The sequence below is a fragment of the Falco cherrug genome, chromosome 5, assembly GCF_023634085.1.
Source record: "Falco cherrug isolate bFalChe1 chromosome 5, bFalChe1.pri, whole genome shotgun sequence".
Lineage (NCBI taxonomy): Eukaryota > Metazoa > Chordata > Aves > Falconiformes > Falconidae > Falco > Falco cherrug.
The window spans coordinates 65,837,432-65,861,068 of NC_073701.1; the positions used below are offsets into that span (position 1 = coordinate 65,837,432).

At 37.1% G+C, this 23,637-nt stretch overlaps 1 long non-coding RNA gene across 1 annotated transcript in view; it reads left to right on the forward strand.

The window, feature by feature from the left end:
- The window catches only part of LOC102053540 (uncharacterized), a 168,246-nt gene that overhangs the window by 89,919 nt on the left and 54,690 nt on the right, over positions 1-23,637 (forward strand). The window contains exon 2 of the long non-coding RNA XR_265625.1: positions 15,611-15,646. This is a non-coding gene — a long non-coding RNA (uncharacterized LOC102053540). The remainder of the gene's footprint in view (positions 1-15,610; positions 15,647-23,637) is intronic.

Here is a 23,637-nt window from a genome sequence, read left to right on the forward strand (position 1 = left end):
ACACCACTGGATCTAGGTCAGAAACTTCAGGTGGAATCACCTATGCTCACCATTTTATGCAAGTTCTTACTAGAAGAATTAAATTTTGAATAGCATTTCCTGTGCACCTAATGCACCTAATCCATCACAGGTTTTCTGTCCCAGCTTCCACAGTAGTCAAAGTTTAGATATTCAGCTTAATCTGTTTCTAGCATCCAAGAATCAATGTCAAGAAGTGACACCAGTGGCTTCCTGGGCTGCATCAGGCACTGCCCAGCTGTGGGCTCCCCAATACAAGACAGAAGTGGACATACTGGAGTGAATCCAACGATGAGCTGTGAAGATGATTAAGGGACTGGAACATCTCTCATATGGGAAGGGGTTGAGAGAGCTGGGACTGTTCAGCCTGGAGAAGAGAAGGCTGAAGGACATCTTGATAGTGTGTATAAACACCTGCTGGTGGGGAGTAAAGGGGTCCAGATTCTTTTCAGTGGTGCCCAGTGACAGGACAAGAGGCAATAGGCACAATCTGAAATACAGTAAATTCTGTTTGAACATAACAAAAAAAACTTTTTTTACTGTGAGAATGTCTGAGTACTGGAATGGGCTGCCCAGAAGAGTTTTGGTGTCTCCACCCTTGGAGATATTCAAAACCCAACTGAACGTGGTCCTGGGCAACCAACCTGCTATAGGTGACCCTGCTTCGAACAGGAAAGTTTGACTAGACAGACTCCAGAGGTCCTTTCTAACCTTAGCCACCCTTTGATCCTCTGTTTCTGTGAAACAACATGTTTCAGTGTAGGGAAAAATAAAATTTCATTTAATTGTCTCCCCTGGGAACCACTGTACATTACCATATCATACAGGAGTAAAGGGGAAATAAAGGCTCCCAAGTTTTGAACACCATAGGAAATTAATACCATGGGAACAGTGGCCTGAAGGGCACATCCAGAGCAACTCAGTTCAGTCCCCTGCTTTTGCAAGTCATCGTAACAGATAATCCCTATTCTAAACTTTATTTTAAATTAGATCCAGGCATACTTGGGAAGACCAGATATTTCCAAACTCAAAAAGGGAACCCAACGGGGATACTTGCATAGAGAGATACACCACACTCCCCACACTCCAGAATATCCCTGAAGGAAGGTGACCTGCTGATTACAGTTGATTGGAACGTGGGGGAAAAGTGAAAGTCATGTCAGTGGTTGAGACTTTGTATTTTGTGTAAAATAAAGGAAGCTGGAGAGCTGAGAAAAGGAGGTCTAGGTGCAATACTCTTCTCAGGGTGAGTGGGACTAGTTTTCAGGCTAGAGGGAAGAAACATGTAGTGTCGTTTTACTGGTAAATACTATGTGGACATCCAATATAAATATAAACATTTAGGTCCATTAAAAAAAAAAAAAAAACAAACCCAAGCCACAACCAAGACACAAAACAACAGAAAAAACAAAACAAAACAAAACACTACCAAACTCAGACAAACAAAAAGTCCCACCAAACCCCCAAAAAAACTTGGTTTTGTAGTTACAAAAAGAGCAGGAAGGAATAAAGAGTGTTTACCAGCTGTTAATAACACAATGTTGCAATTTAGGCTTCTTTTACAAAATAGTGCCCATTATCTACTATCTCATGATAAATAGAAGCTGTATCGCATGACACTTGTGAACAATGGGTAAATGGATATTAGAAAAATCTCATTTATCTTCTGCTTTATTTCTTGATAGAGGCCCTTGTCACCATGGCTATTATGTGACTAGCCCTAGAAAGGCCACCTCATTAGTTTTCTTTATCAAGATAGCAAGGTCTCCTTTAAAGGGACAGCACTCAGATTTTAGATTCAAATAGAAAACAGACTTCGTTGTGTGAATGTGTTTCTACCTCTGTTTTCACTGCTTAAATATGTAGGTTATTTCCATAGCTGTCAAACAGATTAAATTAATACTCTTGTGATGAGGAAGGTGTCCCTGAAACAGAAATATAAAAATGGACTTTTATGAGCAGATTGCTTGGTTTTGCCTTATGCATTTCTTTAATGCATGTGGCATTTCTTTAACAAAAAACCACACACCAAAGTGAAAAAAAAAAAAGAAAGCAACTTTCTGTAAATTCTGCAAATCTATTTTCCCCTTTGTCTCTTCCACTCACAGATATATCTTCCTCTTGTCTGACAACCACTTTGAAAAATTTCCTCTATTGCCACCAAAGCAACCATGTGAATGTCAACAAATCAGTAATGATTTAGAATATGTCAAAGGAAATTCAACATTTTTGTCTCTTTTCAAAAATCTTAATGACAGGTAGATAAAGTTGGACACCACCACCTCTATCGGCTTTCTCTGAGTTTTGATGGGTATTCTTCATAGAACGAAAGAGCTTGTTTCATTTCTGCAGCAGGTAAGGCAGAGGAAGAGTAGCTTCAAAATCTGATAGTGCCAAATAAATGTATCAGCCTGTTCTAACTTCCTGCATAATTAAGAATGTTTTGGACTTGGTGATCTAGAAGGTCAATTATTAAAAAACAATATTGGCTTTTTCTTTGTTCTGAATTATGGTATAATAGTAATTAACTCTCAGAATGCACTGCTAGCTTTAAATAGGTGATTAAAAGTACCCTCTCAATTGATAACTCACTAGGGAAGAGCCTTAGAGGTAAGAGGACACTGAATGGATCTGACAATACTATTAGCTTACTGTATAAATCACAGGCTCTTATTTCACTGCATTTAAAATTAAGATAAAATATTAAAATGCAAAACCAAAATTGCATTAATACAACATTAAGGTTAGGAATTTTAAGACACAAGATCAGGAAAAGAAAAAGCTAAGGCTCTTTTAGTAATAATACATGTTATATGTTTTCAATGAGTAAACTGAGTGATAAATGTTGTATCTGAATGCATTGAAAATTTCCTAAAAATAACGAGTCAACTACATTTGCTAGGAATAGATTACCTTAGGAGTTGGAAATTACTATTTGTCTTGTTTCAAATATGAAAGAATAGAAAGAACAATGTGTTATCTCCATGGAGTTGTTGCATGCTCTACTGCAAACCTTCTAGAACTACTTTCCCCATGCGTCACGTCCACTAAAGAAACAGCAGTCACATTCCAGAAGCTGACTATGAAAGTGCCATCAAGAAAGTTTAGGAACAGCTTGAACTTCAAAGGCTTTTCAAGTGCAGTGTTAGAGTTAACAGATGAAGAAAAGATGCAGGAAAGAAGGTAAAATATATCACTGTGGTGGATGGTGGATGGATAGTCATTGACACTATGAGTCTGTCCTGCTTCAAATGAAACATCCCTTGGGCAAGGTAGCTGCAGATTCATTGATTAAACCACCAGTGCAGAGTTCCTCTGTTGAGTTGCTGATGTCTGAAGTGAACTTGTTCTCCTTTAAGGCCAGATTTGTTACTCCTCTCCTATTGGTGATTTTCTTTTTGGAATTTCCTCAGTGCCCAGGAAATAAAGGAGACTGAGATAGGAATGGAAAAAGATGACTCCCTAGCACTTCCCCTCTCAGTTTATTCCTACCTTTCTAATCATGCAAATGTTTTCTCTAGGAGCTTCTTTTATTTTAGGGTCCTTGAAAGTCACATTCCTATTCCACCGAAGTGCTATCATTCCAGAATAAGTTTTGTGCCTGAAAATACTGTCACATCACTAATACACATCACATTGGTTACTACATTGTATAGGTCAGCATGTCATTAGTAATGGATGCATATGAGCTAAAGAAACTAAAGAAGCACTGAACTTACAGTCATTATTTCTTCCTAATGGAAATGGCCTGTCAGGGCTCTGAACACTAGCACTCCAGCCAAAGCCACAGCAGCAGAAAGAGATGAGAGCTAGCGCAAGCCTGTAGGAGCTTAGTCTAAATAGGCAAAGCAAAGTGGGGAGAAAAGCTGGGGAAATGGAATATAGATGTAGAAAGACAGAGGGAATAGCCTAAAAAACACAGAGCGCAGCTAGATGATGACAAAGCTGGGAAAAGAATTAGCTCCATAAACTCCCAGTTCAGGGCATAATCTAGCAGGTTTGGTGGGTGTCCATACTGGGAACGTATCCATTTTGTTAGTCTTTCACAAGCTAGTCTAGAAAGAAAAGAAGAAAAAAAAACCTGGGTATAAAAGACACTTGTTTGAAATAATAATGTTCTTGGAGGGGGGGAGGATATTTTAAATGTCATTGCTACCCACTATTGCATACATTGATGAACCCCCTGGTCGGGATGACCACCACACAGAGAGAGTCCAGCCAGTAAAAATACCATAGGCATTTGTTACGTAACAAACCTTTACCTATTTACCTTGCAGAACATGAGATCGATCTGCTCTGAACTTTGGTCTTTTCACAGTCATAAATATTATTGTTTCCGATTCATAGTAACTGCAGAAATAGCAGGGATACTGCTGATGGGAAGATGGTGACCTTCCTTATTACACCATCTGTGCACTCTTGAGAACCCTATAATTGAAACATTACATGTTGACTCACCTTTTTCTTATGATGTATTGTAACTTCTCAAGGCTAGAGTTTTCAATCATGGTTTTTCAGAGTTATATCTGAGAGACAGATTTTAAATCTATTCCACTCTAAGAGAAGCTGGTCCTCCTCAAGAAACTCTCTTTTCTAGTTATTTTATTTCATTAAAACAAATGTTCTAAACAATTCCTTTTACTTTTACAGTCCAGTCTATTCTTGAATAATGTTTTACTATAAGGTGTGCTATTAACCAGGGAGGATTCAAAAGTATACATGGGCCATTCAGGACTCCAGCGTGTCAACACCACACAACCTATTTCCCCCTCAAAGACCCCTATACCTTTCTTACACCAGATATAGGGATAAAAATATCCTCCCACTACTACTGTATCTTGCAGGTGTTATCCCCTCTGTTCCACTTGTCTCCTGCAAAACCTGTCATGTAGGTGCTACCTTCAGCTCCTCTCTGCTTTTATGTCCCAAAACAAGGAACCAAGAATGTGTCTAAAATGTGCTTATCTGCCAGTGGACATACTACACTTGTAGAGGCAGCCTGTGTCATTTGTCTTCCTGGGAGACAGTTCCTGATGGGAAGCAGTCAGATCATCTGCATATCATCCTCCAGGACATTCACCTGATGATTTATTATCCATGGTACATTAGCCCAATATGGAGAGCAAATATGTTTCCAGCTTGACTAATATGTTTGCCTAAGTATCTTTTGAGGTTTGGCCCTTGTTCTGTCAGATGTTCGAAGGATGCCGATATCCAGAAGATATTTCTCCCAATGAACTCTATGAATGTTGCTCATCTACCAGGGCTGGCTGTAGCCTCACCCACACAGCTGAGGGATGAAAGAGCACAAGGTATGGCTCATTATCTATGACAGCTTTCCACCCCCATGGCGAAACCAGCTCTCTTTCCTGGCTGAAAGCTCAGTGATTCATGCATTTTAGCCCGTTGTCCCTATGACACCAGCCAAAACATAGGAGGGACTTTTAAGGACAACTGTTTCCCTAGCTGTGGAAATTGTATTCCCTCTAAACTGATACATAAAATAATCCTAATGATAACCAAGCAATGCTTTGGAGTTTCTTATCACCCTGGCTATATTTTTTTTCATATTTCACCATTTTATGCTAGCCAATTGCTAGTTAAAAACCCTGCTGAAAAGCATGTCACCTGCTGTAGCAATAGCTGAGGAGAATATGTTACAAGAAGTTATAGAGGAAGATACTTACAAGTGAGAAAACACATCTGAAATATTCTCAGATTTTGGAAAGCTTGCTCACCAGATAACCAGAGATCTAATTACAAAAGAAAATGGAATCATTGATACTTGACTGTCTGGAAGCACTGAGGTTTCTAGGCAGATACTATGTCCTGTCCACCCTTACGCACAATCCCCCCATTGCACCTAGTAGTACCTTCTGGATATTTTAGGGTTCAGTGTTGTGGGAGGTTTCCAGAGACTTTCCAAAGGCTTTTCAAGAGGACACTAGTTTATATAAAGTCCTGTGGAAGAACTGAACCCAATTCTTGGCTCTGACAATTGCCTGACAGGTAAAGGGCACAAAGGCAAGTTCTACTTCCTCAAATATAGCTTGAGTTTTCCACAGTGAGTTAGATGCCTGAATAAAGTCAAAGATTCTGATTTAGATCTCCTTATGACAGATGGGATACTGTTAAGGATCTCAAACACTATGAAATTTACTAAGGTAGTAGTAAGGAATTATTATTGGGAACAGTTTTGAGTGAAAATATTTAATTCCCTTAATTCTTTGGAAAAAAAAATCTCTTACCTTTGAGAAAGGGCATGTTATTTCTCACCTAAAATTCCTGGCATCATTTCCAACTTCTTTCCTCTTAATAGAAAGATGTTCCAGAACACTGCTTCCACATTTTGCATATTTTAAATAATGAATGTCTTCTGAAAGAATGTATGAAAATTATGCTTGGCTTTGGTTACTAGCGAAGTTAACATAAGCTACTTAGATTACTGTTATAAAAATGTTATTCAAATGTTTTTACCAATGTAAGTCTATATTGAGAGCTTGATCATGAATGGCTTTTGTTCTTCAAGTTCTTCTTGACCTGCATAATCCTTTGGTTTAAATTCTTGGGGGAAAATAAAAGCGCATTAAAGAAATCATGCTCTGTATACAAATAATTTTTCATTATTCACATAACGAAGGAGTAGTCTTCCTATTATGCATTGCTTTCTTCTTTCACTGAAATATTTCTTCACTTCCAAAAAAAATATATAGCTTTGAATCACAAAGGTCTAAAGTTTGACAATGTGTTAAAATACTTTCACTGAAGTAATTTAAAATAGGCTGTAGAAATTGCTACTTTTTCTGTCAACCAGAATACTACAAAAGATTTGCAAAGGGAAAAATATACACCCTGTCTTTTTTGCTGGCCTATGTACAATTTCCTAACAGCTTTCTACATTAAAAAAAAAAAGAAAGAAAGAAGTAAAAAAAAAGAACAAACAACAGAGTAAAACTAAGGGAAGTTTCAGAAGGTATCAGAGAAATCCATGTTGTACTGAAGAGACAAAGAATTTCAACTTCTGAAGAATACTTCTACCAAAGTAGCAAAACTAGACTGAGGAAAGGGAAGGACATTCAGCATGTTCATACTGCCATGAAAACGCACCCTGTCGTGGTGTGGCTTCTTTCCTCCTCTGGACTTCAACCCACATAGTGGTGTTGGTGAATGCACTGTTGTTACTGGTGAAGTTAATGGTTTTGGTATTACTAGTTAATCGGTAGAGATTCCCATTTTCAGGTGTCCTGGTATTCATTCTCATAGATGATTATCCTCAGGAGTATTATAATTTTTTGCAGTCATCAGCTGATGGCAGTTATGGAAGAAAAATATTACATACGATGGGGATGAAGTGGATTGAGCAAGGTCACTGAAGTGATTTGGGGGTTACTTTACCTGTTCAATCCCCATCTTGCACCCAAAACATTCATCTGCATGGTGTGTTCTTCCCTTGAAAACCTAAGTCACAGATATTACAGTACATCTTTTCCTTTTCTGTGGGAGTGTGGTAGCATACTGCCACCCTCTGCTGGAATATACATGGACCAAGCAAGTTCTCCACCTCCCAATGCCTATTTAGAAAGAAAAGTATGAGTTGCACTATATTTTCTTGTCCAATAAAGCAAAAAAATAAGGAATGTGGAAGGTTCATTTGACATCATACTTTAAAAAAACAGGGAAATGAGAGGTTTTGAATGTTTTTGTAATTAATTTTATTACAAGGCAAATGTGCACTAAGTACATAAAATGCTGTTCCTACGACTCTTCCCAAGGAAGTAATGGCAAGGAGAATTTTGATGGAGTTTGGTCGGGGAGCTTTGGTGTTACTGGTTGCAGACTTGTAGACCTCTGGGGATTCCTTGGTTGCCTCAAACTTTACAAGCATGCTGAAAGGACTTAGACAAGCTTCCACTTAAGGACTTTTTGCAGTACTTCTAAACTCTGCTAGTGAACAGCTGAAAGCAGATTGACACACAAGTCCAGCTACTGTTGCTTCTTTATATGAACCAACGTCTACTTGGTATTACTCGGGTTATAAGCCAGAACTTCCTGATTTGTTACAGCGAAATCAATGTATTTTGAGTTAAAAAAGCAAATAAAGGGTGTGATGAGATGGTCAGGCATAAATTATTTAAACAAGATCAAAAGATCAACAACTTTGCCTGTATGATTGTTCTAAAGAGGTACAATAGGGCCCATGTTTTTGAATGTGAGTGATGAAACCTGGCACCTTCCTTTCTGCTTGTCCAGTTTGGGGCTTTAAAAGCAGGTAAATGATGCTCGGTCCTCTCTGAGTATCAGACTTCTCCAAAATATTTAAACCCAATACCAACAGGCTGAAAACCACTAATCACCTCTGAAAGCTTAGGTTTATTTTTCCATCACCACTAATGCACAGGATGAGTTCAGTTTCTAAAAAAAATTAAAAAAAAAAAATTGAGCTACTGAGATCAAATTCTGACCATATGGGAGTTACAAGAAGGTCTCAGCACAGGAATATTCCATCATGTTAATTGATTACTGCAATATGTTGCACACAAAGAGAAGGAAGGAAAAAGAATGTTACGAAGATGTTTCAGCAGGTCCCGTCTTTGAGTAATGCAGATCACTGAGAATTTATTGCCCAAGAATTTACTGCTTTTATTCACATTTGGCTCTGATTTAAGGATCTGATCCAGATTCTTGAAACAAATGGTAGACAAAACCTTGACTGTACTTGAGCTAGGTTCTTTACAAAATGAAGTTAACTATTAAAAACTATACACAGCTTATCCAGGACAATCAGATCTTTGCAGCTAGCAGTCCAGAGCTGTTGCACAACACTGACTTAAATGGTAGTTTGACAAGCTTTATGATAGTTTCATGATCATACTCTATGTATGATCACCTAAGATTTTTTCACTGATAATATCTGATAACTTGGATTTATATTAGGTAAGCAAGAACAGAAGGCATTATTTTGGGTAATCACCTACTCATAAAGTGTTGTTCACATTTATTTCTTATCCATGCTGCATTCATTATTTCTGTACAAAAATGCCTTCATTCTCTGTGTTAGAACCTCAGCTATATGTAACAAAAAAAAAAAAAATGGAGGCAGCTATAGTGTAAGCACAAGAAAAACCATGATAGTTTGGGAGGGAAAGTGTAGCATAAGGGAAAAGTTGGGTTAACATTAAAGCTCAGTGTTTCATCACCTTCACTAATAATTTGGAATTTAAAATCAATTCAAATTGCTAACACATGAGAGCTTTCAATAAAATCATGGTGACTGGACTTGTGAGCCATCTCTGCCATATATGCAGCTTAACTGCATTACCGTGGTCAAAGCACTGAATTAAAGGGAGTCAGGAGGAGGACAAGGGAGGAGAGACAAGAGCTCCTAAAACCTCTATAAATCCAACCTCCCTCCTTCCTACTGTCATTAGATTTCTATTCTGCCACTGAATAGTCTCAGGTAGGGCTTTAGCATTTGACAAATGAGGGCAATTTGAGGATTTTGTACTTGTGGATACATTGTAGGACTTCCTGTGTGACTTAAAAGCATTTTTCTTGTAAATCAAATATTACCTTGGAAAATAACAATACTGGCAAATGAAACCAGTGAGGTGCCACTCAAGACTACAGTCCTGCTTTAATCATGTTGCTCTTTGAGAATTTAAAGCTTTTAATCATGCCAGGCTGCCTTGTTTTGGGTTAAAATTCGTGGGAATTTACTGATATTATTTTGGCCACGGGAGATCTCACTTACTAATATAACAGGGACTTTAGTGAAGTCATGGCAAGTTTTTGCATTATTATTTTTTGAATGCATTGCAATGACTGCAAAGTTCAAACCTACATAAGTTCATGTGACAAAGTTAATGAAAAATAGGCTTAATTTCCAATGATTTTGCCTCTTTTCCTCTGTATTTTGTCTGCAGGCTATGCATTAGCAACTGGTTCAGTCTAAAACCAGCACATTTTGATTACTTCATATCTTCATAGCAATAGCCTGTGTTGACTTTTGCATTAGTGCTATAACTTTAAATTAAAAAATATGTAAATGTTTTTGCATCTTATGTATAGTTTTACATCTATGCTGGTTTTAGCATGCAGTCAAGGCCAGTGTGGTCTTATGACTGGCTACAGGCCAACAATTAACTGTGTCACTCAATAAAGAAATTCTTTATCTTTCAGATGAATTACCAAATAAGCACCTACAAGATACCAGCCCAAATTATAAAACCAAAGCCATTAGAAGATAGTGTTGGGGGTTTTTTCCTCCTAGGTTTAAGGAGAAACCTAAGGGCTGGCAGCAAGTATCAAGGGTAATTTCTATTTCCTTCCCCTACTCTGCATGTATGCATCTACACAGCACTGAGAAAGTCTAGAAACCAATAGGGGCAGATAATGTATATAGCATACCATTATAAATACATAACCAAACAAAATTAGAAAATGGTACCAACTAGTTGTTATTGCAAATAAACACTGGAAAGATATTTTTTAGCTTTATGAGCATGTAAGTCTGATTTTACAGAAGGCGCTACATGAAGGTCTAAGCCTTTTGAATGTTCCTTCAGCAGTAATATTCCTTCTGTTGACAAATCTTTTAAATACCTTATGCAAGCATCACTTCATGCAAATCAGATTTTCAGAGGTGCCATATGAGAACACATGCATTAGATCTAAATCCACCAGAATGCCAGGGATAAACACATGTTGCTGAATCATGGGAAGATCAGAAAAAATTTTAAAAAGCAGTCTTTCTAGAATGTAGATTAATTTCTTCATAACCCCATTTTCCAGACAGATTTATTTCTGAGTATCAAGTTTTGAGTTCATCTTAGTTTGTGTTTCTGAACCCAACTGTCAGCCAGGTATTTGAAAAGCCATCTATTTCTCAGACATTTAAACTAACCTATTCATGGATATGCATGGCTTGTAAACCTACTTCCATATACCAATCTTAATGAGATTTTGCTCTTCAGCCTTCTAGTTATGGGCAAAACAATCTGGTTTTGTGACTCCAGAGTGTATGCTTTGAATGTGAAATAGACTTGCACGTTTCTGTCTCTCACTTTTGTATCTGGGTGACAATTTATGTTATGCACAGAGAAACACAGTTCTAAATCAGTAATAAAAACACTTTAATCTTACTTAATTTTCTGGATTTCACCTATGCTCAGTGGTGTGTAAGCACAGAAAATTTACTGAAGTGTCAGTCTAGAAAACAGAGGTCTCAAAAAAACCCTATATAATTGTTAATAGCAATTGTGTCCAAAATATACCTCATTTAATATGGAATAAAGGATGTATAAGCCATTCCCAGTGCAAGCACAATGCCAAACAGCTCAATAGATTTTGTATTTCTCTCAAGAAGTTGAAATTGTTAATTAACCAAATTCAGTTAGTGAAGTATAAAGGACTGTAGCACCACAATTCTAGCCATTTAACCTTTAACAGCTATGAATTATTAGCATTATGAAGTTGCTTGTGTATAGATTGAGAACTTGTCTTCAGTCTCCCTAGGTGCTTGCTATGGACATGCTTACGTGACTGCCAGTGCCTGAGCAACTGCACTCAGCTGACATACTTCTTGCCAGTTGATCCACGTTATCTAACCTTCTGCAAGCTCCACTCTTATCCCAATTGTAAAACATGGCAAATAGTCTTAAATCACCATCGGGATAGTATAATACATTTAATTTGCATTTACAAGAGGAGACAAATGCACTTAGACTCAAAAAAGCAGAAGTTTATCAAGGCACCTTCATTTACAGTGTGCAAAAGCACATGAGCACTGGGTCAGATGACTTCCAGAGGTCCCTTCCACCCTAACTTTTTTCCTGGGATTCTATTACTAATGTAATTTAGTGACTAAATTGCACCAAAGATTTGCAAACACTGAACTCTGATAGCCAAGGAATGTAACCAGAACATCTCAGTTGGAGGAATCATCACTATGCTGACATTACGCTGCATCTTACCTGAAGGAACTCTTATTTGAAAGGAAAGGGATTTCAATTACTAATGAATAAGGTGCCGACACAAAAGGGTTATATTGAAATATCTGCAGCCCAGACCAGCCAACCAGTTATGTCTCTGAAGGGCATGTAGCCTTTAGTGCTGGCAAAGAATCTCTTAAAGCTTAGCTGGATCAAGAATAAGTTGTTAAGGAGACGTGAGAATGGGAGTAGTACCAAACTCACTGGTGAGGTAGAGGCTACAGGGAGATAGGTTATAGCCCCAAGCTTTATAGGTTGAAAGCTCCTGATTTGTTATTGGACAATACATATTTTATAATAACATGGAGCTTGTCCTTCATAGTCTACTGGTCTCATCCACTTCTGAGCAAAAGCCTGACACTATCTGTCTGAATTATGAAGGCTGATCCAAAACAAGTAATGTTCCCATCAATACAGAATGGGAAACCCAAAACAGACAAACTGGAAAGGCAGATGACTCAAAGGACTTATTGCTGGACCTGTAACACTTCCTTATCTCACATTCACTGAGAATTACACATGCTCTACAAAGTTAAGCGAAATGGTTTTATTATTGATTTAAAAGATTCAAGAACTTCAGAGTCACGTGCAGAATGATACCACTGTAAGTCACAAAATCATTTCATTCTTTTAAAAGAAAAATCTCCATTTAGGAACAGAAAAACAGCTTTTTGAATGTACTAGGCAGGCAGTTCAATTTGTAGTAGAGCTGTTGTTCACGGAAATTTCAAAGCACCATATTTTCCATGATTTAAATATTTTAAAAAAAGAAATAAAAATTTTAGATAATGTAAATTATGCTGTCATCTGATGTATGATGTGAGCCTGCCAAATACTTGGACTGCACCAAAGGAATAATTTCACAGTTATGTGCATTTTTATTTAGCTCGGCTTCATTTTCACAACTCCATTGTGCTGGTATTGAAGAGCCCATTTGACAGTCCCGTTCTGTGTGGGCAAGCAGTGAAGAGGATGGATCTTGCTTTAGGTGACAGGACACAGCAGGCAGAGAAGAAGCAAATGGGAAGGTCAGAAGTGACCAACGTAAAGTGAAGAGCCAATATGATAGGAAAAAGGACATTTTTGGTTCACGGCTTGCTTAAGTAATAAAGGAGGAAACAACGCAAAGGCATCACACTGGAAGTAGCTTACGATCTCATTCCTTAGTAGCCTATGTGGGATGAGTAGGAATTGCCATTCCTAACACAGACTTATCTTCTACCTAAATACCTACTGTGATGGGTGGGTGTACTGTACACAAGTGGTCTCTGGACCAAACAAGAATGCAGCTTGAGCAGTAAGGATAGAAAATGAAACGCTGGTAGAAATTTTTTTAGGGTTTTTATTAATTAATTAAAAGGATTAAGTTGTTACAAGTTTATGATCCTAGATACAAATAAAACTATTAAAATCAAAGGGAATAAATTGCGTGAGAATTTTAATGTACACATACTTGATTTCATTTTTTTGAGCCTTTCAAGCCACAGCAATGCATACCCAGACACAAAATAACCCCAAAACCACCAGTCTAGAAAACATTATACTCCAATAATTTTGAGGTTAAGATTACCTATTCAGTAATAAAATCCTTTTCAGGCTGGATCACTTTAACACAAACAGCAAAACTCCAAACATTTGTTAAGATCGGTCATGGTTTATCTTATCTGTTTCTTGGGGCTTCCTATCATGAACACTTACCTGAAGATTTTCACAGACTGCATATTTGAGTAGTATTATGCTCTCCCAAGTGTCTTGAATCAGAGATCTAGAGCTTGTGACTGCGGCAGCCTGACAGACTCCTCATCACTGTCAACCTTCTTTCTCATATGACATAAAGCTGGAGGGTGGGTGCAACACCACTTTGTATTTAGCTTAACAAAAGGAAACAATCTGTTTAAAATATTCTGTACTGACTGGACAACAGTGATTTTCTTTGTTGCTCCAGCCCAAATACTATTCATTCCCTACATTCTGGACGTAATAATCCTCCTAAGTAGCCATTGGCTCAGGTTTAATCACAACTTCATTTTTCAGGTGGGATAATATCATTTTCCATGCAGCTTGGGTGGGCGAGTCCTGCTTAGTGCCTGGTTTATAGCTATGGTCCTCAGTGGCTACACACACACTAGTGACTGAAAGAAATAAAATTTAGTCTGGTCATTTTATAATGCCATTTAGAGTCTCGTGGTATTGGTAGCATGTTAAACTTTTGCTTTCTGAATTTAGAGTAGACACTTTGAATGAGTATTAAGAAACTGCCTAATGTTTTTATCTTGTTCATGTATAAGACTGAATTTGAGCATGCAAATAGACCTTTTGAAGTTACAGAGAATTTGCATGGGATATTATACATACGCTTTAGCAATGTGCTTCATGTAACTGTTGATGATTTTTGTCCTGACCATTTTAATGTCCATTCTAGTATCTGTCATGCATGAAATTCCTCTTACTGACACACTTATATGGATAATCTGGCGTTTAACTCCTATCTTTACTGAGTCAGGTTCCTTTTGCTTTCATCTTTACTCTAAGCCAATACAGTGTTCGGTGATTACCTTTATCAATCTCCCTGCACTAAGTTCGAGTATAGTCACTAAATAAACTGCACTATAAACAACCTGTTTGGTACGTAGATAAGAACTGGATCCTCTTAATCCCAAATTGTTATTACTTCAGGCCCCATATGTGTAATTTAAGGATCAAAGCCTGAATTGCTATCATAAATGCAATTCAATAACAAGGAAAACCTGAAAGATTTTCAGATAAATAAAATCAGAAGAAATCAATGTAAACCCCTAACCATTTCTCTCACATCATTTAATGTATTTAATTTCATTCTGCTTTTTCTTTGTCAGGTCAACAAATAGAAAGAACTCAAGGTGTTAATCAGCTGAACAGGTAAGAGTCAAGTTTTCCCTAGGACTTCAGAATTTCATACTAATTCTATTTTTCTACTCTATAATATAAGGTTATAACGAATTTATAAGATTATAATTTAGTTATCAGATCTTGTTTCCAATTCCTATGATCTTATTTACACTAATTTTTCACATTCTTTTCTGTGCTTTATTTTCTTTTAGGGAACTTTCATAAATCCTTTCAGTTATTTATCATATGATTAATAGTTTTTTCTCCTTATTTTAGTTAAAAATATCTTAGGATTATCAATAAAATATTAGTTAATTGGTAATAAGGGGGGAAATGTCTACAGTTTGATGTGAATTGAAATATTGGAAAGCACTTCAATATATGGGATAGATCAGCTGTGTAAACATCCAAAGTATATTGCCCAGAGTTTTAAACATAAATTCTGCATTCTCTCTCCTTCACTTATATATACGCAGATGCATGCAACAAGATAATGCATGCAACTTCAGTATATTCTACCTGAGATCATTCAAACTTTATCAATAGAATTTAATCAATAACTGAAAAGTAATCGTGGGCTCCCAACCTGTAGTTAAATTATACTTCTTCTTTCTATAATAAAGGTTTAATTACTGTTTACAAGGGCTGAAAACCTAGAAGAAAAATGACAGCTAATGTAAATATTTACTTGAACATCTTAGAGTAAATACATGTATCTTTCCTTCTTTCCTTAGATATTCAGTTCTTTTCAAAAGAATAGCAAGGAGTAGGTAAGTTGCAATGATAAATCACTCTTTCCAGTTTCATATTCTATTTATAGCCTTTTCATTCCTTAGTGGTTTTAATTTTTGGGGAATTTATAAGTTTTCACACTCCCATGCATTTTTTAAGAAATAATTTATTACAATTCATATTTCTTTCTTTTCAAACTTATAATCCAATTATTTTCCCAGTAAACAAGAATTCCTCCTTTTTATATGAAATGAACTACCAGCAAAAGTGGTTTCTGATTAGACAAGCTAATTTTGAAAGGACAGGTAGAAACAAGCAATGAAATAGACAAAAATAATAGAGCATACCTTGATAGAAAACAAATGGAACAGACTTTGGAGACAATTAACACAGGAGATACATAATGCTGAGATATGTTATACAAGCTTTGTCTTATTTATTTACTGCTATAAATCACAGTCAATTTCCTTAAATAATGTACTGTGAACACCTAGCTAACATCACATTTTTTTAAACAAATGCCACTGTAATTCTGTGTATTCTTTCTTACTTTGCACAGAAAGACCAGCACCCTTTGGAGGAGGGTGTGTGTATACGTATGTATGTGTGTATGGATTGATGGATGGATGGATGGATGGATGGATAGACATAGAATAGATAGATAGATAGATAGATAGATAGATAGATAGATAGATAGATAGATAGATAGATAGATAGATAGATAGGTAGATAGGTAGATAGGTAGATAGGTAGATAAGTAGATAGGTAGATAGGTAGATAGATTGATCAATCCAATCAGGGAAAGTGTTCTAAAAACATTCAGGATGAATCCAATGGATATACAGGATTTCTTTTGCATTGGATTTCCAAATGACTAAATTGCAGACTGCAGGACATTTCTTGCTGGGCTTTATTCTGTTTTAAGCGGCACTTTTCATTGGGCTGTTGGGAAAATTGTCAGTCAGGTGGTCTGAGGGGTATTTTTCCTATATTGCCTGTTCACTGAATGTAGTGAGGTTCTGTTTCTAAGAAGGAGCATAAACAAGGAAATTTTTTGAGTGGCAAACTGGCTTGGTAGGCTTTTGAGGAAAAAAAAAAAAAAAAGCCTGTTACTCTTATCCTTTTATGTTCTGGAAATGAGCATATGTTTACATAGTTGGAAAGAAAGAATCAAGCTAGTATTTAAAAGATCCCTGGCCCATTGTGATGACTTGCCACCTCCAATGGAAACAATCTTGCAAGGCCAAACTTTGTCAAACTCCAGAAGTTAAGGGTAAACAATACCAGTTTTAGGACTTTTAAAATGTGTACAGAATAATCAAAGTGAAATCCCAAGTTCTTTAGTACAGATGTATGATCCTGACTGTGTCTGTTGAGCTTTTTATTCAGCAGTTAAGCAATTGGCAATTTAGTTCAGAAAGCTAACATGCAGTTGCATATCCCTGTTCTGTGTAGCTGATGGGTTTTTTTTGTTTATCTGAAGCTAGAGAAATTTTATATAAGACCTGTTTGTCTCACCTGTAAGAAATAGAAATGCATTCTCTTTCCTTAGCAGTAATACTTCCTCGGCAATTTTCAAGACTGCTTTCAAACAGTAGAGAAACATTATGTGCAACTATTAAGACATCAGAGTTTGACATAATTCTCTAACTGTATATTGTATGATTGCATTTTACATCAAACAGTAAAATTTACTGCTGTGAGAGATTCAGTTATAACAGTATTTCTTCATCAACTGCCTTCAACTAGAAGGTTGCTGAAGCAAGCAGTTGATACACAGTGGTTTAAAAAGGAACTGGACAATGTTATAGGGAGTCGAGATGCATTTCCTCAGCAACCCGCAGCTATGAAGGGTGTAGGAAATGCTTCATTTTCTCTGGGGACATGAGAATCTGAGTGGTGAACTTTCTCATGTGATTTTGAGAAAAAATGACACCAAGGAGTCAATGCAAGACTTCAACAGCAGACTCAGGCACCATGAATGGTTAAGGATACTGTCCTCCAAATCTACCTATGGACCCAATCCAATGTTCACTGTCAAATTGCTCCATCTTCCTCTTTCTGTGGCTTTACCCCATTAGCAGGAATTGTGCTGCTTCCTATTTGTCTTGTGATCTCTGAATGTCTCGGTGTCACATGGAAAAACAACACTATAAAAAACTTCCAACAATTTCACAGGGAGAATTTGGTCCTCTTGGCACCTTTACCTCCTTGAAACCAGGAAAAATAGAAACAGAGTCCTCCTTCATAAAGCTAGTCTTGGATTTGGGTAGCCAGATTCTTCCTTACAATGAGAGACCTCTGCAGGAGAGTTGGTTTGGATAGAGATGTGTCAGGCACTATGCCTCAGTGTCCCCCACTTAAATAAATCCTACCATCTTGAGTCTGAGGAGCAGCTCTTTACAGTCCAGCCAAAATAGCATAAGGATGCGATCACTTATAAGTATGACTAAGTGTGTTCCCCCACTAGCATAGACTCAAACCTAAGAAAGAGCCATCAAAAAGACTTCATTTTAAATGTCTGATGATTTTTAAAGTCATCAGTAGAAATGTAGCAAATACAACCAGTACCATAAACAGCCAACCTCTAGTCTTGAAGAAGGGAAGGGAATCATGAGTCTTTATCTCTTTCTGCAGTCCCTGGGTGGGACCCACATGCTGTGGCAGTGGGCAGAATAAACTGTTCTCTTGTGCTTTCACACCTTGTTTGAAACCAGTCCTTCTGCTTCTGTTTGTACTGCAAACTTCAGTTTCACCTAATGCATTAGTAGGAAAAACTTCAATGGCATTTCTGGAGAAATGAAAATAATTCCCCTAAATGCATAGAAGGCTCTTATTACAAAAAATATTAACTCATTCCATCTCTGTTTCCTACTTTATACTTTTATTTTTCAGCACTCAGGCAACTAATCAAATGTATGGGTTTGCTTTTTGTTTTGGTTTTTTTTTGTGGTCAATGGCAACCTATTTCTAAGTACTACTTATACTAAAACTTTTTTATTTACTTCCAGACACTTCCCCTTATTAACTTCCTCTTGAAGATTACACTGCCAAATCCCTCTTATCTCTTGTGTCTGTACCTGGAAACCATCCTGAACTGCCTTCTCTCCCTTACTCGGCCAAATTCCACCTTAATACAGATCCAGTGAAACAACTTCATAGTTTCAACATCTAAAATCTCTGTCTGTGTCTGTCTCCCTGTCACTAAATCCAGTGTTTTCAGGTGTTTGCTACTGATGCCATGCTGCATGTCTAGAGTTAGAGTCACACACAATTTTCTACTTATTCCTTCCTCTACTACATCAGTTCCCTTTTTGTCACCACTTTCTGGATGTACACTGCCAGAGGAGCACAAGATACACAAAATTGTACTGGGATGTAGAGACAAGACCAGAATATGAACCTCTAGTACCTCAGCACAGGGCATGAGGTTGGATTTGTAGTATGCATGGTGTCAAGATTTTTGGGTAATTTTGAATTCACCACCATTCCTTGCTTCTGAACCTTTGCCTAATTTTGTATCATTTCTCACCTCTATTCTCAGTTTACCAAAGGGACCTTGTGATTTCCTCTTGAAAGCTCCTACCTTAAACATTCTTTCCAAGATTATTACCTTTCTGGCCTCGTGATTTCTCTTAGAGTACCCATTCATTTCCTGTGACTATGCTCCTTACTAATAGAGCTTATTTTTGTACGGATTAGAGTCCTTCTACATTTCAGAAGCCCTTAAATATCAGAGAACCACTCTGTCAGAGAACCACTGCACAAATGCATTTACAATTGAGTACCCCATGTGTTAGTAAATATGACTGAATCCCGACTTGCCTACCTGTTCCTGTTCACTCTAATTATATATGTATTCAGTAAAGAACAAAAGTGAAAGATTAAATAGCCATCTAGGTTTGTGGAAAGCTAAGTTTCAGTCAAGATAGTCATTGCATAATTCTGCATGGGTTTTTTGTAAGTCATATTTTCATTTCTCATGGGAGATGTTGCTAGGAAAGACTTTTGCTTTCTCAGGCAGCTCATACTAGAATCAAATGTGACACAAATTAGTAGTTGCTGTAATATCAGTTTTCATTTGATTTCTTTTTGTTTGGTTGGTTTGTTTTGGCCTAAGTTTATGTGTAGGCCAGGGTTTCATGCTGCCACAGACCAAAAGATTTAACACATAGGCAGATTGTCCTTTAAGTCACAGTTGTCTTAGGACACATGCAGGAAAGTGTACAGGAAGGCACAGAGACAAGCCTAAGAGCTCGGATTGGATCCCTCCCATGGAAACAGAAAGGGTGATGTGTTGCTGTTTTAGCCTGAATGGGTATGAGATACAAGGGTGGAAAGACATCTGAGTGCAGGAAACATAGTGATGGGAGAGTGAGAACCATCCTGAGGAAGAGAACAAAGTGCCAGAAGTAGGTTGTAGCAGGAACCAGCTGTGATTTCAAACATGTTGAGACAAAACTCCTCCAGCATAGCCCTGTGATGGAGATTGAGGACCAGGGAGGTCTCTGAGGGATGGTGGTGAATGGCCTAGCCAGGAGACAATGAAGATTTCAAGGCTTGCCTTTATTTCATTAGAAAGTTGAGCAAAATCACCATATTTCCGGGGAAATAGTTCTGTACTGATGAACCAGCATTTTGTGTAAGACAAATATTCTGTTGACAGTTTTGACCACCTCTATTTTCAACATCAGGAGATCTTGTGCTACTTCTTTCTGTCATATCCACGCTGATCCCTGATGCCAGAATTGTCATCTTTAGTTATATTTCCACATTGCCTGCAACACTGACTGGAGGCCATAGACTACAGCATGAATAGTCATAGAAATCAAGACCTAAGGTGTTTTCATCTCCATGTCTATTTAATTGATAGCCACTCTAACTAATGCTGCCAGAAATTGATACTGTCACATCACAGATCAGGCCTGAACAAGTGAACCATATGCAACATTCCAGATATTTCTGGTATTGCTGGCACATAAATATACTACAGCAAAACCTCAAGTTGTAAAATATGGATAGTTTGTACCCAAGCAGAGTATAATCACAAGTGGTGACACTGCCCTCCTTTCTTTTGGCTGATTTACATTTAAGTTTAGTTCACTTTTTAAATTTATTTCTCCTTTTAATTTTCCCTTTTCATATAAGGGAAATTATGATCTTATGAAGCTGACACTAAATGATCAAACAATATTGAACAACCTAATGAAAATCTTAAGCAAAAGTCATTGTGAATTAGGTATTTGCTAAACTGACAACAGAAGCCTTTGTAAACCTGATATTGTTCTTATGTAAACTCATGAATGGAGACTTTCTCAAATAAATTACTTAATAACATCAGAGAGTCATTGGCTGTGTAAATATATCCCAGGGGCACATACTAAGATTCCTGAATTTAAATGTTCAATAGAACTTCATATTTGTCACCTTTACTAACGAGTTTTTTCTTATGAAATCATTATTAGCATGAAAAAGTTAAATTTTGTATCTAATTTATTGAATTAATGCTGTTTGAAGACCCTAAGGGTTTGAAAGTTCTTTCACTGGAATTCATCATTTACATAATTTTCATAGCCCCAACCCTTTGCTCTCATCTATGAATGCACATTGTGATTTTTTTATGCATTAAGGCAGCAACTTCTATTTTTCTCTACACAAAACAATTAACAGAAGAGTAAAAGGTAATAAACATTTTTAATCTTTAATGTTGCATTCACAGTGAAGTGCCATATTTCATGCTTTCACAACACCACTGCTTGCTGAATGATGCCCTTCTGGTTCCTCACTATGAAGATATTTGGTTGGAAAAGGAAAAACAATTGAGTTATTTGCGATCACTGGAGCTTTCCATCATTTCCTGCTTGAGACACTTGTGAGTGCACAGCAGCATGGCCAGATTTTTAAGCAGACTAGGCAGTATTCTCTCAACTCTGCATTATCATAGTTCCACCATTATCTATGAATGAGATGTTTACTTGTTATATTTCTTTTTGTTGTTAATATAGCTTATTAGATAGGAATTTTGTTCTTATCATAAGCCCAGACTTTGGACACCAATGCAACATGGCTTTTGACTGAAATACCTCTTCATGTTAACCTCTCCTCTGCCTACTGTTACTACTAATAAATTTTATTGCTACAGGTCCTTGTGAGCTCAGGATCCTGGACATAATGTAGGCAAAAGACAAAGACATAGGACAGACCCAAATCTGAAAACCACTATCAAATTAGTGGCAAAGACAGGCCAAATATCTGGATGCTTTAGGTTTATCGTAACAACTACAATGGAAACATGACAGTTCAGACAGTATTTTGAACAGAAATAATGAACTTAGCTCTGTGTCTGGGCAAAACTTCTTTGACACCAGCTGCTTCCATCCAGTGGTTTGCTGCAGACTACAAATTAGTTTTATATGGTAGACACATCTCCCCTTCCCCAGTTTAATAATGTGCACGATAATATTTTAATCATTATTATTATTCCTGTCTGTGTACAGTGAAAAGACTAAGGTAAATGATACAACCTATTTTGCTGGAAATTTTTTATTAGGATTCAATGTGAGATTAAGATTCTGTTTTCAGGTATACACTTTTTATCCACCTACAAGTATTTAAAAAGCTATTGCACCCACATAAAATGCACTGACTATTGACTGTCTTTCACCTAGCTGTGATGGGAACTTACACACCTACTGGAATTACATCTCTATGGTTTTGACATTTAAAGTCTAAATCTGGAGCTAAATGTGACCCTTTGATTCATTTGCCCATACATTCATGCCCAGTGCTATTTGAGAAGCCTAGTGTCATGTTCTCTTATATTAAAGAGAGAGAAGTTCTCTACACCACCTTCTCATACCAGTCTCTGGAATTAGTTTATCCTATCCCAAATCAATATGGAGAAGCAGCTTCTCAGAGTCTAAACTGAACACAGTTTAGCTTGCATTGCTAAATGCAATGCAGTACAGTGAATATTGATGATATTCTTTAAGCCGGTCTGTTGTGCCTCAGATTACCCCCAGTATTTTCCAAAGTTCTGTAAACACACACTCTTCTTTTTCTTTAGGAAGAATACCACATATCTGTGTGTTTTCTCTCCAGTCACAAAATGTCTAGAATTAGTTTCTAGGTGCATTATCTAGATTCTTCTTGTTTTCCAACAGAAGTTTCAAGTGTCATGTTGCATGTTAATGTTAGTGATCTTCCTACCCAGGGACAGTACTAAAGAGTCTCAGGGATGAAAAAAGGATGAACAACCTTGAAAATATTGTTAACAGTTAAACCCAGATATTACAATTTTTGGTGATCTGTGCTTGATGTGGAAAAGGGCTGAAATCAAATACTAAAACAGAATGAACCCATGAAGCCCTGTAAGTCTATCTTCTGACCACCAGAACCTTCCTTGCAAACCTTGACCCATGTTTTCTTTCTAGACAAATCATTCAGCTTGACATAATGGAGGAAGTCCAGTGTGTGTGATCAACTGTGTATAGTTTTAAATTTCCTACAAATCATGTTAGTTGCCTGAAAATACATGAAACTGTAGGAATCAGCTGTACTGAAGTTATTCATTTCGGACTCCAAACAAACAACCCCCGAACAGCTTGTTGGAAGGCCTGGCACTTAGTTACAATCAAATTCGATGATGGCTTGTAATGTGCATGTCAAAACAAGGTCAGGCATTTGAGGCTGCTTGATACTAACCTTCCCTCTTCACGAGCCAAATCACTGCCCAGATGCTCATAGAAGCTTGTTATTACCATAATGCCAACATGTTATTCAGGTTAAAATGTGCTTTTGCTATTGATCCAAACATACACTAAGCCACTGGAAAACTTTACTAAGGAATTCTATGCTGCTTGTGAATGCCAAAATTTGACTGGCTGACAGTTTTGAAGGATTTTGAACCATTTGCTATGTCCTAACACTCACTATGTTGTAAATTCTGGTTTATAAGATATGAGACATTAATTGAAACCAAATGATTGGGTTTGATTTTTTTCTCTTGCTTTTGCATGGCAATTTCCAA